Below are 14,081 nucleotides of genomic sequence, written 5' to 3' on the forward strand. Positions count from 1 at the left end.
AAGAAAAAGGAGTCGTAGTAATTAATCATTGTATTCAGAGCGTAGACACAGGAGCTTAAAATAGAAGGGTAGTTGTGAGATTTACACGATACAAAAGAAAAAGAAATACAGGGGAGCATTTAATCAATCAGTATGTTTAGAACGCACACGCAAGAACATAAAACAGAAATGGTTGTGATGAGATTTACACGATATGGAAGAAAAGTTAGAAATGTATATAAGAGAATAAAATGGATCTTAGGGCGAATTAGGAAGCTTTTAAGTGATCATTGTATTTATAACCCACATTCCTGAACAATTAATAGAAGGATAGTGATACGATTTACACGATATGGAAGAAAAAAGTTAGAGAAAAAATGGATCTTAGGACGAATTTACCAACTTTTTTTTTTTCTACGAGGCGCCTGGGAGGGCTGGCGTGTCTACCTGTGTGCCTCACCCTACCTGCCTGCCCTTCATCTCCACGCCAGGTGCTTCTATACACCTTCTATATGGGAATACCTGGCGTTTGTCTCCACCTGTGTGCCTCTTATCTGCCTCTCTACATCGCTAATTCATGTGTGTTTCTATACGTAAAAAAAAATCTACAAAACGAACACAAAACACTATAAGAATCTAAAGAAAAGTCGATCACCCAAGAAATTCTGGAGTACATAACATCACAGGGACAATGGTACGGAGATGAGCACCGAGGCCACGCGCAGCTATAGAGTATATGCGTTTAACTTTACCCCAACATACGCAGAAAGAGAGGAGGAACAGGTTAGTTTTTTTCCTTCTAGTATGGTCAGACTCGCTCCACAGAAAGATTAAAAAAAAAATGACGATCTAAAAATATCTCCAATACATCGTCATATTTTAAGCAGAACGAGAGGAGGACGAGAAGGAGGAGGAGCAAGTTTGGAGTTATTTTACTATTATGAACAGATTGGTTTTATTATTTCTCTTCCTAATAATTTTGTAAACATATCTCTGGGTCTTAATTATGAACACCTTTGCCTACGTTCTCGCACCGTTAATTAAGCCAGTACAGGTGAGGTAAGGTAAGGTAAGGCAAGGCAAGGCAAAGTGAGGTAAGCCAAGGTAAGGTAAGGTAAGGTAAGAAGAGGTGAGGTAAGGTAAGGCAAGGTAAGGTAAGATGAGGTAGGGTAAAGTAAGGTAAGGTAAGGTAAGATGAGGTAAGGTAAGGCAAGGTAAGGTAAGATGAGGTAGGGTAAGGTAAGGTAAGGTAAGGCAAGGTAAGGTAAGATGAGGTAGGGTAAGGTAAGGTAAGGTAAGGTAAGGTAAGGTAAGGTAAGGTAAGGTAAGGTAAGGTAAGATGAGGTAGGGTAAGGTAAGGTGAGGCAAGTGAATATTTGGGACCCACAGACGCCACCTTCAGCCTCGCTCAGGTGTTGCGTCCCATAGGTAAGGTAAGGTAAGGTAAGGTGAGGTAGGGTAGGGTAAGGTAAGGTAAGGTAAGGCAAGGTAAGGTAAGGTAGCGCAAGGTAAGGTAAGGTGAGGTAAGGCAAGGCAAGTGAATAATTGGAACCCTCGGCCGCCACCTTCAGCCTCGCTCAGGTGTTGCGTCCGCCCACAGGAAGAAAAAAACACACACACTGAAGGTCTTCCTCGATTTACTTCCCCAGTGAGTACACATGCACGCGGGTACACACACGCACACACACACACACACACACACACACACACACACACACACACACACACACACACACACACACACACACACACACACACACACACACACAACGCCGTTTGTTTGGTATCATTTTCACCTACGAGGATAATATACACTTCACACTTCACTTTCACAAGACTGTCACCATCACCCCCATCATCACCATAGCCATCACACTCCCTCACCATCAACTCCAGACTCTACACCATCCAGCATCAACACTACATTTCCTCACCATCAGAATCACCATCATCACCATCACCATCACCATCTCGCTCACCTCCGCCATTACGGTAAGGGTCGTGGATGTCAAGGGCTTTCCACATCTCTTTCTCTTCCTCTCCCTTGCAATTCTTATCCATTTTTTCCTTCTCTTCTTCCTTCCTTCCTTCTTTCCTTCCTTCCTTCCTTCCTTCCTTCCTTGTTTCGTTAGTTCTCTTCCCTCGCGTTCTTTCTTTTCCTTCTGCGTGTCTATCTACTCTATATGTTTATCTATCTACCTATCTATCTATCTATTTACCTATCTATCAATCTATCATTCATTCTTTCATTTCTGCTTTCCTTCTTTTTCTGTCTGCCTTTCCTTTTCTTTTTATCTTTCCTCCTCTCATTCTTCTTCTATTCTTCCTTTCTTTCCTCCTCCTCCGGCCCTTCTCTCCCTCTCCTTCCCCCTCCCACCTATGCCCTCTCCCTCCCTCTCTTCGTTTTTTTTTATTTCCTCCCCTCTCTCCCTTCCTACCTCCCTTCTTCTCTTCCTCCCGCCCGCCATAGCGCTGATGAGGTAACCTTGGGATGATGTTACTGAAGTGGCAGAAAGAGAGAAAGACAGAGGTGGGGCGGGGGTGACTCTCTCTCTCTCTCGGCAGGTGTCGGGTGAACAGTCTCAAGAACGACTTCACTGACAGGGAATAAACAAAAAAGGAAAAAGAAGTAAATTCGCTGATATGGAAAGTTTATAGGACGCTCTGGGTGGAGGTCTTACTGACATTACGAGAGCCTTCAGGGTAATATAGACACGTTTATATATGGAACATCAACACCCACTCACATACACACAGAGACATACATACACACTGATTCACATAAACACGGACATACAGCAACAACAACAACACCAAAACACACACACACACACACACACACACACACACACACACACACACACACACACACACACACACACACACACACACATACTAGATTCTCACTAGTTTTTAGAATAACAGCCCACCAGCCAGCCAAGGTTACGCTAATATTGAATAAAAAAAATGCTGTTTGACTTAATTATGAGCAACTATAAAAAGAAAGATAAAAACGGATAAAAAAAGAGAAAATAAAACACTAACCCGACAAGTCCAGTGCCAATGATCCTTGCCACAATGATGATGTTTGAAGGTTTTAAGATAATTATTAATAACGGGACTGTGGTCTAATTAGTAAAGGCTAACTGGGAGACCTATGCCACGGTAAATGTAGGTAAGGGTCGTTCGGTGCGAGAGAACGGATTATACCTTCAATCTGATGCCTGTAATTGATGTATAGGAGCTTCGGCGTCCTTGGGAATACGAAGGTCTAGCTAAAACCATTATAAAACCGGTTCTAGTAAGTTCGTTCGGGACTGTACAAAGAGTTAAGAATCCATGCAAGAGAAGATGGAAATTACACCTTGAATCTGATGCCTGTAATTGATGTATAGGAGCTTCGGCGTCCTTGGGAATACGAAGGTCTAGCTAAAACCATTATAAAACCGGTTCTAGTAAGCTCGTTCGGGACTGTACATAGAGTTAAGAATCCATGCAAGAGAAGACGGAAACTACACCTTGAATCTGATGCCTTAATTATGTATCCAGTTGCCGTGGCCTTGGGAACATGAAGATCTAAGACAATTATACAGCCGGTTGGAGTAAGCTTATGCGAGGGGGTGATGTCCTGTCTGGGGTTCGTGAGTCCAGCGCGTGATCAGACCATGGGGAAAGATTTGTATACACAGGTTTCGTCGTCAGAGTAATGGTTTCCGCGGACGGTGAGGGGATGGTGATGCTGTTGATGAAGTTGATGATGGAGTTGATAAAAAAGAAGCAAAACAAAGGTAGAAAAGATGTGATAATTGTAACATGAAGATAAAGAAGTTATTGGTGATGATCGCGACAATGAAGGAGGGAAAGAAAATGCCAAAGAAAAGGAAGAATAAACGGAGTAAGTAAAATAAAGAGGAAAATCAAATAAGGAGACAAAAAAAAAAAAGACCAAGAGACAAGAAAAAAATATAAGGTGATCTATATATCAACACACACACACACACACACACACACACACACACACAGACGAGTCACTCTTGCCACCACCTCCACCACCTTCACAACCTGGCCACGCCCTCCTCTTCCTCCTCCCTTCCTCCTCCTCCTCCTCCTCCCCTTCCTCCTCCTCCTCCTCCTCCTCACAGTGCCTCGATAACAGTTCCGTTTTCCGGGGAGAGATTGTATGACGTAGTGTGTGTGTGTGTGTGTGTGTGTGTGTGTGTGTGTGTGTGTGTGTGTGTGTGTGTGTCAATCAACCGTTAAATCAGCCAGTCCAAAAAATATTAATTTGTTGTTCTACTAAATTTTATCCATCAAACAACAACAGGCGAAGAAGTAAAAAAAATAAATAAATAAATAAAACTACGAATATATGGATGACATTTTACTTTTTTTTGTTTGATATGTCTCTACTATTACTACTACTACTACTACTGCTACTACTACTACTAACCTATTGTTTCCTCTCTTCATCATTTCTATACCTATTCTCCTTTCTTCTACTCTTCCTTCTTTCCATACATATTTCGACACACACACACACACACACACACACACACACACACACACACACACACACAGACGTCAAGGGCGGGGGAGGGGGGGAGCGCGTCGAGTCCGCCCCATTTGTGGCCTCGAGAGAGGGAAAAAATAGGAGGTCCAAATGATGACAGAGGTATTGTAACCGGATCATATATGCGTCGTGTGAATTAGTGCTTCCGAAAGTCTGTTATGTGTGTCCTGTAGTGACGTCCCTCTCGCTGGCCGCTTCCCTTCCCTTCCTCTCCCTCCTGATCACCCTCTCTCCCATTGTCTGTCCGTCTGTCTGTGTAATAATAATAATAATGATAATAATAACAAAAAAAGGGAGAAAGGGGGATGGTTTGGGAGGGTATGGGAATGCTAGACAAGGAGAGAAGAAAAAAAAAGAACAAGGACAGAAAACACACACGAAGGGCAGGGCATGTTTGATTTCCCCGTTCACACACACACACACACACACACACACACACACACACACACACGGAGGGGCAGGAGAAGTGCATGCATGTGGTGGTCTCTTGGAAGGTGTCGAGTTCCGGAAGGAGAGCGAGGGAGGGAGCGAGCAAGCAGTGAGTGAACGGCTTGACATGAAACCCAACACTCGCTCAGAGAAAAGAAGCTGATGAGGAAATAATAATAATAATAATAAAAATAATGAATAACCTTGACACAGCGGAGATGAGATTGATTGATAAAGAAAGAGCGAAGGATGAAGAAACCCAACACTAGGGCAAAGAGGATAATAATGATAATAATAATAATGATAATAAAGAAGAGGTAGAAAAAGAAGAAGAAAAAGAAGAGAATGACAAGGAAAAAAAAACCCTAGCAGGAATCAATAAATCTAATCCCCACATTCTTAAACATTTCGAAGCTTACACACCCACATATGATAAGGCTTTCGTAGAGATTGTGTCAGTATTAGTGTTTCCATGGGTAATTTTATGAGCCTAATGGTAGTTTGACAAGGCCTCTGCCCCAAGAATGTAAAAAAACACTCATGAGACCCCGACTAATGTTCTTTGTGGCCTTGGGAGAGTTGTTGTGAGAGCCGAAAGCGTCTGAGGAAGAGGGACTAAGGGTCACTTTTACAGTTCGCCATGATGGGTTCGTAAGCTTCCAGACCAATACCAAAGACTTCGAGAATTCCTTGTGTAGGTTCGTAAGCTTCCAAACCAATACCAAAGACTTCGAGAATTCCCTGTGTAGGTTCGTAAACTTCCAGACCAATACCAAAGACTTCGAGAATTCCCTGTGTAGGTTCGTAAACTCCCAGACCAATACCAAAGACTTCGAGAATTCCTTGTGTAGTAGTTTGGGTTCATGTTTAAAAGCGAAGAAAGTTGAGTGAACCATATGGGAAATCTCTTGTGTATCTGTTATTGCCTCGAAAACTCAACCATTGTGAAGAGTAGAAGATTAAATAGTTTGGTTTGGGCGATTACAAAGCCACCGTGCTGGACTGTGAAATTGGCTCTGAGGGTCATATCTGTAAACACTTCGGCGCCTAAGAACACATATTTGACAAGGCTTTCGTAGAAGTTTGGGGCATTTCCAGGGGCAGTTTTATGACCCTGGTGGTAGTTTAACCTTTTCTCTGTACCGTGAACCTAAGCAAGCACTCATGAGAACCCGATTGAGCTTTATTTTGACCTTTGGAAATCGTTAATGTGAGTGGTGGAGGCGTTTGAGAATGCCGACCTAAGAACCAAAGAACCTCGCCTAAAGGACACACACACACACACACACACACACACACACACACACACACACACACACACACACACATAGCGGCCCAAGAACGCCTTATCTGATGGACGCAACTGTGCATGGGCGTGTGTGTGTTTGTGCTCACTGAACTTTACCCGTCCCTGCTGCATAGACGTATACAGGAAGAGCTTGCAAAACACACACACACACACACACACACACACACACAGCTTTGCCCTTCGTCTACCTATATCAGAATGGGGGGAGAAAGGGACATAACAGGAGGAGGAGGAGGAGGAGGAAGACATGAGAACTTGAAGGGGAACTATAAGATAAAGAATAAAAGGAAGTACAAGAATATAAAGAATGATATAGGAAGGAGGGAGAGAGAAGAAGCTGGAAGAAGGAGGAAGAGGAGGAGGAGGAGGACATCAAACAAAATAAGATAAGGAAGAGGAAGTTCCGTAAAAGGAGTAATAAAACATGGAGGAAAAGGAAGTACAAGAGTGTGGAGAAAGAGGAGAAACAGGAGAAGGATCAGAAGGAGGAAGAGAAGGACATAAACAGACTGATAAAGAGGAAGTGCTGGAAGGAAAAGGAGAAAAATGATAAGATAAAATGACGTAGAATATGGAGGAAGAGGAGGAGAGGAAGAGGGGAAATAGAAGAAGGAATAGGAGGAGGAGGAGGAGGAGGAGGAGGAAAACCAAAAGGATCAGGCGGGTGGATGACTTTGCTCTATCACACTTTTTTTTTCCCCTCCTCTCATTATGGTACGAAAGGAATGCGGTGTGACGGCTGGCGGGGCGGCTGTTTATTTATGGGAAGACGTCAAGGAAGGGACGCACATGGGGCTCCTGACGGTCCCGAGGGCGGCAGAGGGAAGCGTCAGGGCCCGAGGAGCGAGGATCAAAAGGAAGCCTCGACTCTGGGTGTGAATATAAATAAGGAAGAGACGAAGAGTGACCTTTGGGAGAAGAGGGTGTGGTGCGGTGCTTGAGAGAGAGAGAGAGAGAGAGAGAGAGAGAGAGAGACCTACATATATAACAACAGACAACAAGCAAAACAAGTCCGCTACAAGAACACTTCCTGTCTGTCAAATCGTGAACGAGAGAAGGAAAGGAACCAGTAAGCTTCCCATCTCCCCCCCCCTCTCTCTCTCTCTCTCTCTCTCTCTCTCTCTCTCTCTCTCTCTCTCTCTCTCTCTCTCTCTGCGTCGCTTGCATATGTGTTTACAACGTGGCGCAAGAGTCCCGCTGAATGGAGCCGCCGACCCTGAACCGAGTGCCAGAGGACAGCTAGGGAGCAACTCGCAGCCTGCTGGGCCGGACGGAATGCGCACAAACACCGCCTTCGCTTAGCATGAATGAACTGGGTGCGTGAGTGCGTTGAGACGGGGTACGAGTTTGCTGGTGTGTGGAAGGCATGTGGTTGGGTGGGTGGGTGTCGAGGAAGGGAGGTAGGGAATGTGGATTGAAATAAATTGTTTGGACATGTTAAATCTTCCTCTCTTCTGCCCCTTAGCTTCCTCTTCTGATCTCGTGTGTGTGAGAGAGGACGAAAGGAGGAGATAAAGAACGTGATTTGAGAGAGGGTTTAAAAAGGGATCTAAATCTTTTTCTTTTCTGCCCTCTTCTTCTTCCCCTTCCTATCTCCTTCTCTCCTTCTTTTATCTTCCTCATATCTTGTGTTTTCTTGCATACTTTTTCTTACTCCTTTTATGCATTTTCTCTTTCTTCCTTCTTCTCTTCCTTATTTTTTCCTATCTCCTTCCCTTCCTTTATCTTCCTCATTTTCTTTCTTGTGTGTTCTGTTTTTCTATTTCTCATGGTCATCGTTTTCCTCTTCCTTCTCCTCTTCCTCCTTCTACTTATCCTTCTCATTGCTGCTTTCGTATTCCTCCTCGTCCTCTTCCTCCTCCTCCTCACTGTTGTATAATCTCTTTCCTCTTCATTTTCCTTATTCCTTTCTACATTTTACATTCTCTTCATCAATTTCCTTCTCCTCTTCGCTGTTGTCATCTTCCTCCTCCTCCTTTTCTTCTTCCTTCTCCTCTTCCTCCTTCTCCTCCTCTTCCCGTCTGTCACTTTCTCTCAGCATCAACGGAGTAATTATAAAGTGTCTTGCTATATTCGTTTAATTGCCTCATATTGCTGTCAAACACATTATACAAGCCTTGTTGACTGCCCGTTACTCTCTCTCTCTCTCTCTCTCTCTCTCTCTCTCTCTCTCTCTCTCTCTCTCTCTCTCTCTCTCTCTCTCTCTCTCTCTCTCTCTCTCTCTCTCTCTCTCTCTCTCTCTCTCTCTCTCTCTCTCTCTCAACATGAGGCATTCCATTATACCTTCCTCTTCCTCCTTCCTTCTGCTTGCCTCACCCTCCCTCCCTCTCTCCCTCCATCCCTCCATCCCTCTCTTGCTTGACTGACCAACAAGGAAGATGAAGATTTTTTCCCCTCGGTCTTACATAGGAAGGTCAAACCCGCCACAGCCACCGCCGCCAAGACAGCAGCCTCCGCCCCTCTCTCCTTCCCTCTCTCCCGCGGAACACCTGCTCATTAACATACCCCTTTTTTTGTACGAGGAAAGTGACTCAAGGAAACTGGACGCCTGTATGAGCTCTTGCGTAACCTTCTTCTTCTGTTTTGTACGCGGTGACGGAGGCTGAAGGGGAGAGGGATAATCGTGGACACTACCGGCACTTGCTGTTGCGTTTCCTGTTGTTTTTTGGCGTGGAAAGTGACTCGCGGGAACTGGACACTGGTATGAGCCCTTGCGTAACCTTCTGTTCTGTGCGCGGTGACGGACGCTGAAGGGGAGAGGGATAATCGTGGACACTACCGGCACTTGCTGTTGCGTTTCCTGTTGTTTTTTGGCGTGGAAAGTGACTCGCGGGAACTGGACACTGGTATGAGCCCTTGGGTAAACTTCTTGTGTTCTGTGCGCGGTGACGGAGGCTCAAGGAAGGGGTTGATTCTGCACACTACCGGCAGCTCCTTACACTTAACTTCTTTTGCCTCATTTCCTTGTCATTCTTTTCCTTCTAGTCCTTTCCTTCCTGTCCCTTTCCTCTCGTACCAATGTTATTCTTTACTCTTTTACTCTCCTTTCCTTTTCTTCTCGTGTATTGCTTTCTTACGTCTTGTAGCTGGCATGTTCCTCGTCCGCCTTGTTTTGTGTGTGTCTGTGGTCAAGAATCAAGATGTAGACATTTAACTCAGATGTTCTCCGCAGTGCTTCGCTTCCTCACATGGGATTTCCTATGCTTGTGCGTGTAACGTGTAATTTTTGCATTGTTTGTGAGACTTCTTCTTCTTCTTCTTCTTCTTCTTTTTCGAACTATTTTGTCTGACTCACTTTACTTGAGGACTTATAAATTGTTTCTGAGACTTCTTCTTCTTCTTCTTCTTCTTCTTCTTTGAACTGTATTGTCTGACTCACTTTACTTGAGGACTCTTATAAATTGTTTGTGAGACTTCTTCTTCTTCTTCTTCTTCTTCTTCTTCGAACTGTTTTGTCTGACTCACTTTACTTGTAGGCTTAGAAACTATATGCTTATTAGGTGAGTTTGATTTGAGAACATGTATGAGTCATGGAGTTGATTGGTTATCTTGCTGTACCGTTTTGTATACTAAGAATCTCTCTCTCTCTCTCTCTCTCTCTCTCTCTCTTTCTCTTCTTTTTCTCTCTCTCATACGTGATCTCAACTTTTTTTCATATATTTTCCATTCCTCTATTTCCCTTTCCTTTCCTTTCTTTTCTTTTCCTTTCCCATTTCCGTCTTTTTCCTCTCCTACTCTCTTCTTTCCTTTCCCTTTCCTCCCTGCAAAGACTTCCTCTCCTTCCCCTTCCTCGCAATTATGTTCTTTTCCTATTTATTAACAGAACATTTCCCGCTGAGTCAACACTTCCTTCCACACCAGAAAGAATGCGGTTAGCGCGGAGTCCGTTCTTCTTTTTGCTTTGTTTATTCTCGCGTCGTTGAGGAAGCGCGGGGGCAGTAACGGCGCAGTAAACGTGTAGCTCCGAACGGCTGCGTCACTCTTTACCGAGGCTCATTGCTTCTGTGCGTCTTAAAGCGACTGTTGCACAAGATCTGAGAGGGAAGGTGGAGGTAGAACAGCCATGGGACGGAAGGAAGCAATACACGAGAAGGGAAGTAAAGGAGTAAAGAACTGCATTGATACGAGATTAAAAGGGAAGGAAGGGAAGGAAAGCGCTAGAGTGCATGTGAAGGAACGACAAGGAAATAATGAAAAAAATATGATTGCCAGGAAAAGAGAGGACAAAGAAATGGAAAGGATAAAGGAGGTAGAAGGAAAGGAAAAGAGGAAAAGAAACCAAACAAATATATATGAAAAAGAAGGAAGGAAAAGAATGAGAAAGGAAAATAAAGAGAGGACCAATATGAGAGCAATGAAAAAAATAAAAAAGAAAGATGTGTGTGTGTGTGTGTGTGTGTGTGTGTGTGTGTGTGTGTGTGTGTGTGTGTGTGTGTGTGGCCGGGCACGTGTACGGAAGGAACATAACATGAAATACAAGGAAAACGAGAAATTACAACCCCGAGGGAAAAACAAAAGTGAGGAAGTGCGTGTGTGTGTGTGTGTGTGTGTGTGTGTGTGTGTGTGTGTGTGTGTGTGTGTGTGTGTGTGTGTGTGTGTTCTTTCCTGTTGGTTCTTGTGTAAGCTGTGTAAACATGTGCAAGCCATACGTATGCCCCTGTGTGTGTGTGTGTGTGTGTGTGTGTGTGTGTGTGTGTGTGACCTTAGCTGGCTGCCGTATATACAGTCATGAAGGTTCCTCCTCTATAGCTTCCCGGTACAAGAGGTCACTCCGATCGCCTTCAACAATACCTTAACAAACCAATCTATCTAACGACTCCTCCCATTGACCAGACACCAAAGGGCAAGGCGAGAGAGGGAGAGGAAGGGAAAGGGATGTAGGGGCGAGACAAGGAAGGGGAGCGTGTAGGGCAAGGAACAGCAGAGAGAACACGAGAGGGAAGGGAGGGAGGGGAGGAAGTATTTAGGAACGGGGCAGCTTCTAGGAACATGGCATGGTCACCGCTTTCTAGATTATGAGCGGCAATAAACGGAAGGAGACGGACGGTAAGGAAGGAGGCGAGAATGAAGAGTCCACCAAGAGAGGGAATAAGTGGGAGGAAGTATCTAGGAACGGGGTACCGTCTAGAAACATGGCAAGGTCACCGCCACGCTAAGGTTTACGAGCGCTTTCTAGATTATGAGCGGCAATAAACGGAAGGAGACAGACGGGAGTGAAGGGAGAGTCCACCAGGAGAGAGAACAAGGGGGAGGAAGTATCTAGGAACGGGGTACCGTCTAGAAACATAGCAAGGTCACCGCCACGCTAAGGTTTACGAGCGCTTTCAAGATTATGAGCGGCAATAAACGGAAGGAGACAGACGGTGAGGAAGGAGGATTGAATGAAGCGTCCGTCAGTCAGCCTCATGCATCTTCCACCAGCAAGGTCCGCCGTCTACGTGTAACCTCGAGTCCAGGGAAGAGAAAATCATTGTCTGGAGTCGGACTTTTACACAGCTTAGGGCACGGGAAGGGTCTGGAGGCTTATGTAAGGAGGCTGGGAACCTTTAGCGGCGCGGAGTGACTCGCGGGACTCACACGGACCCACCGCGATAATCTGCACTTGCTGAGTCACTGAGTAGCCAGACAGACAACAAGCAAGTCATTTAGGAAGTCAGCCACCCACCCAGACAGGCAAACAGACATTCATTCATATTTATTCATTCATCCATTCAGCTGTCAGTCAGTCAGTCAATCCGTCAATCAGTCAGTCAGTCAGTTAGCTAGACAGACACAGAGAGCAGGTCAGTCAGTTAGCCATTCAGTGAGTCAGTCAATCAGTCATCCAGCCAGCTAATAAGCCACACACACACACACACACACACACACACACAGTCAAGGCCCTCCATCCACGAATACGACACCCTATCATTGCTGCATTATTGCCCTTGAGTTGCTTCTATTTCTGTAATAAAAACAAAAACTTAATCACCACCATCACCTGTTAATTAAGTCCAGGTTACCTAAGTGCGTGGCGAGCGGCGCTAACGTCCAGCATATTAACCTTGCCCCCGCCACGCCGCGCTTACCATAAGATTAAAGGCGTTAAGAGGTGTTGAAGGGTCATATTTTTAATTATTTCCGCTTCCAAGCATACATATTTAAACCGCGGAAGCCTGGGGAGAGCAAACCGTGGCACTCCGGATGCTCTTACCGTACATACGATTAGTTAAAGACGTCAGGAAGTGTTCAAGGGTCATATTCTTAATTAAGTCGACGTCCTAACGTGCATATTTGAACCGGGGAAACCTGGGAAGGGTAAACTGTGGTAATCCGATGTCACACTGGTTCTGTATCCCTGTGGTGTTGTTCTCTTCTCTCTCTCTCTCTCTCTCTCTCTCTCTCTCTCTCTCTCTCTCTCTCTCTCTCTCTCTCTCTCTCTCTCTCTCTCTCTTTCCTTCCTTCCTTCCTATCTGTTCTAACTGTTAATTTCCTCGCATCCTTTTCTTCTACTCTTTCACCCTATTTTCCTCCTCTTCATTTTCTCTCTCTACCTCCTTGAGTATTCCGTGTCGTTGTTCCTCCTTTCCTTCCTTCCTTCCTCATGCGACGGAGATGAGCACCGAGGCCACGCGCAGCTATACCGTATGTCCTTCGATTCTACCTTTTTATAGACGTTTGGGGGAATTTTCAGGGGTAGTTTTATGATCCTGGTGGTAGTGTGACCTTTCTTCTATGCCGTGAACTACGAAAAGCACTTACTTGAACCTGACTGGTCTCTTCTTCGGACTTAGGGTTCTGTAACACACACATCCATAAATACCAAGCATATCACACTAACACTGACGCATACAAGCACTCATACTTTCCACGCACCATACGTGACTGGAACAACCTCCCTCATCAGATTTTAGACTGCGATATAATAGTCTCATTCAGAAAACAAATACACAGTCACTTGTCACCACAACACACCAACACTTAACAATTACACTTGATTCACTTCCCTCCCCTGCACACCCGGCTCCCCCGTCCCCCAAACAGCCAACAAATATGCGTGTTATGCGCCTGTACGGGTACCCTGCGCATCATATATCCAGATCCAGATCCAGATGTCGGAAGCGTCTGTTAATATCCAAGACCTAAAACGCGCCTCTAACATTCCGCGAGCAGAATAAATGCATAAGATGACTTGAATCGACTGCGCATTAATCTTTTTCCTCCTCTTTTTCTCCAACCAATTTTTTTTTACATTAAAGGACGCGGCTCAAGGGGAAAAAAAGAGGAAAAAAAAGAAAAAAAAACTATATGACTTGAAGCGACTATACATTAACCTTTTTCCTCCTCCTCTTTTTTCTCCAACTTTTTTTTTCTACATTAAAGGAAGCGGCTCGAGGGGAAAAAAGAGGAAAAAAAAAAGAAAAAGCTATTCAATTTCTCCCTCTTCGTCTTATTCTCTAACTTGACTAACTTATCTTTTTTTCCTCCTCTTCTTATCCTCTAACGACTACCTTATCTTTTTTCCTCCTCTTCTTATCCTTGACTATCTTATATTTTTTTCCTCCTCTTCTAATCCTCTAACTTGACTACCTTATCTTTTTTCTCTTCCTCTTTTAATCCTCTAACGAAGACCTTATTTTTTTCCTCTCTTTCTATTCTCTAACTCTTCTATATCATCTTTTTTTCCTCCTCTCCCTATTCCCTAACTTGACTATTAACTTTTTCCCTCCTCTTCTTATTCTTCAACGACTATAATATCCTTTTTCCTCCTCCAGTCATTCTCTAACTTAACTATGTATTAACCTTTTTCCCCTC

At 44.4% G+C, this 14,081-nt stretch overlaps 1 protein-coding gene across 3 annotated transcripts in view; it reads right to left on the minus strand.

Moving 5' to 3' along the window:
- Positions 1-14,081, minus strand: part of LOC127009160 (sodium-dependent phosphate transporter 1-B-like) — a 153,777-nt gene that overhangs the window by 108,035 nt on the left and 31,661 nt on the right. The window lies entirely within an intron of this gene.

Source organism: Eriocheir sinensis, chromosome 40 (genome assembly GCF_024679095.1).
Source record: "Eriocheir sinensis breed Jianghai 21 chromosome 40, ASM2467909v1, whole genome shotgun sequence".
NCBI classification, from domain to species: domain Eukaryota; kingdom Metazoa; phylum Arthropoda; class Malacostraca; order Decapoda; family Varunidae; genus Eriocheir; species Eriocheir sinensis.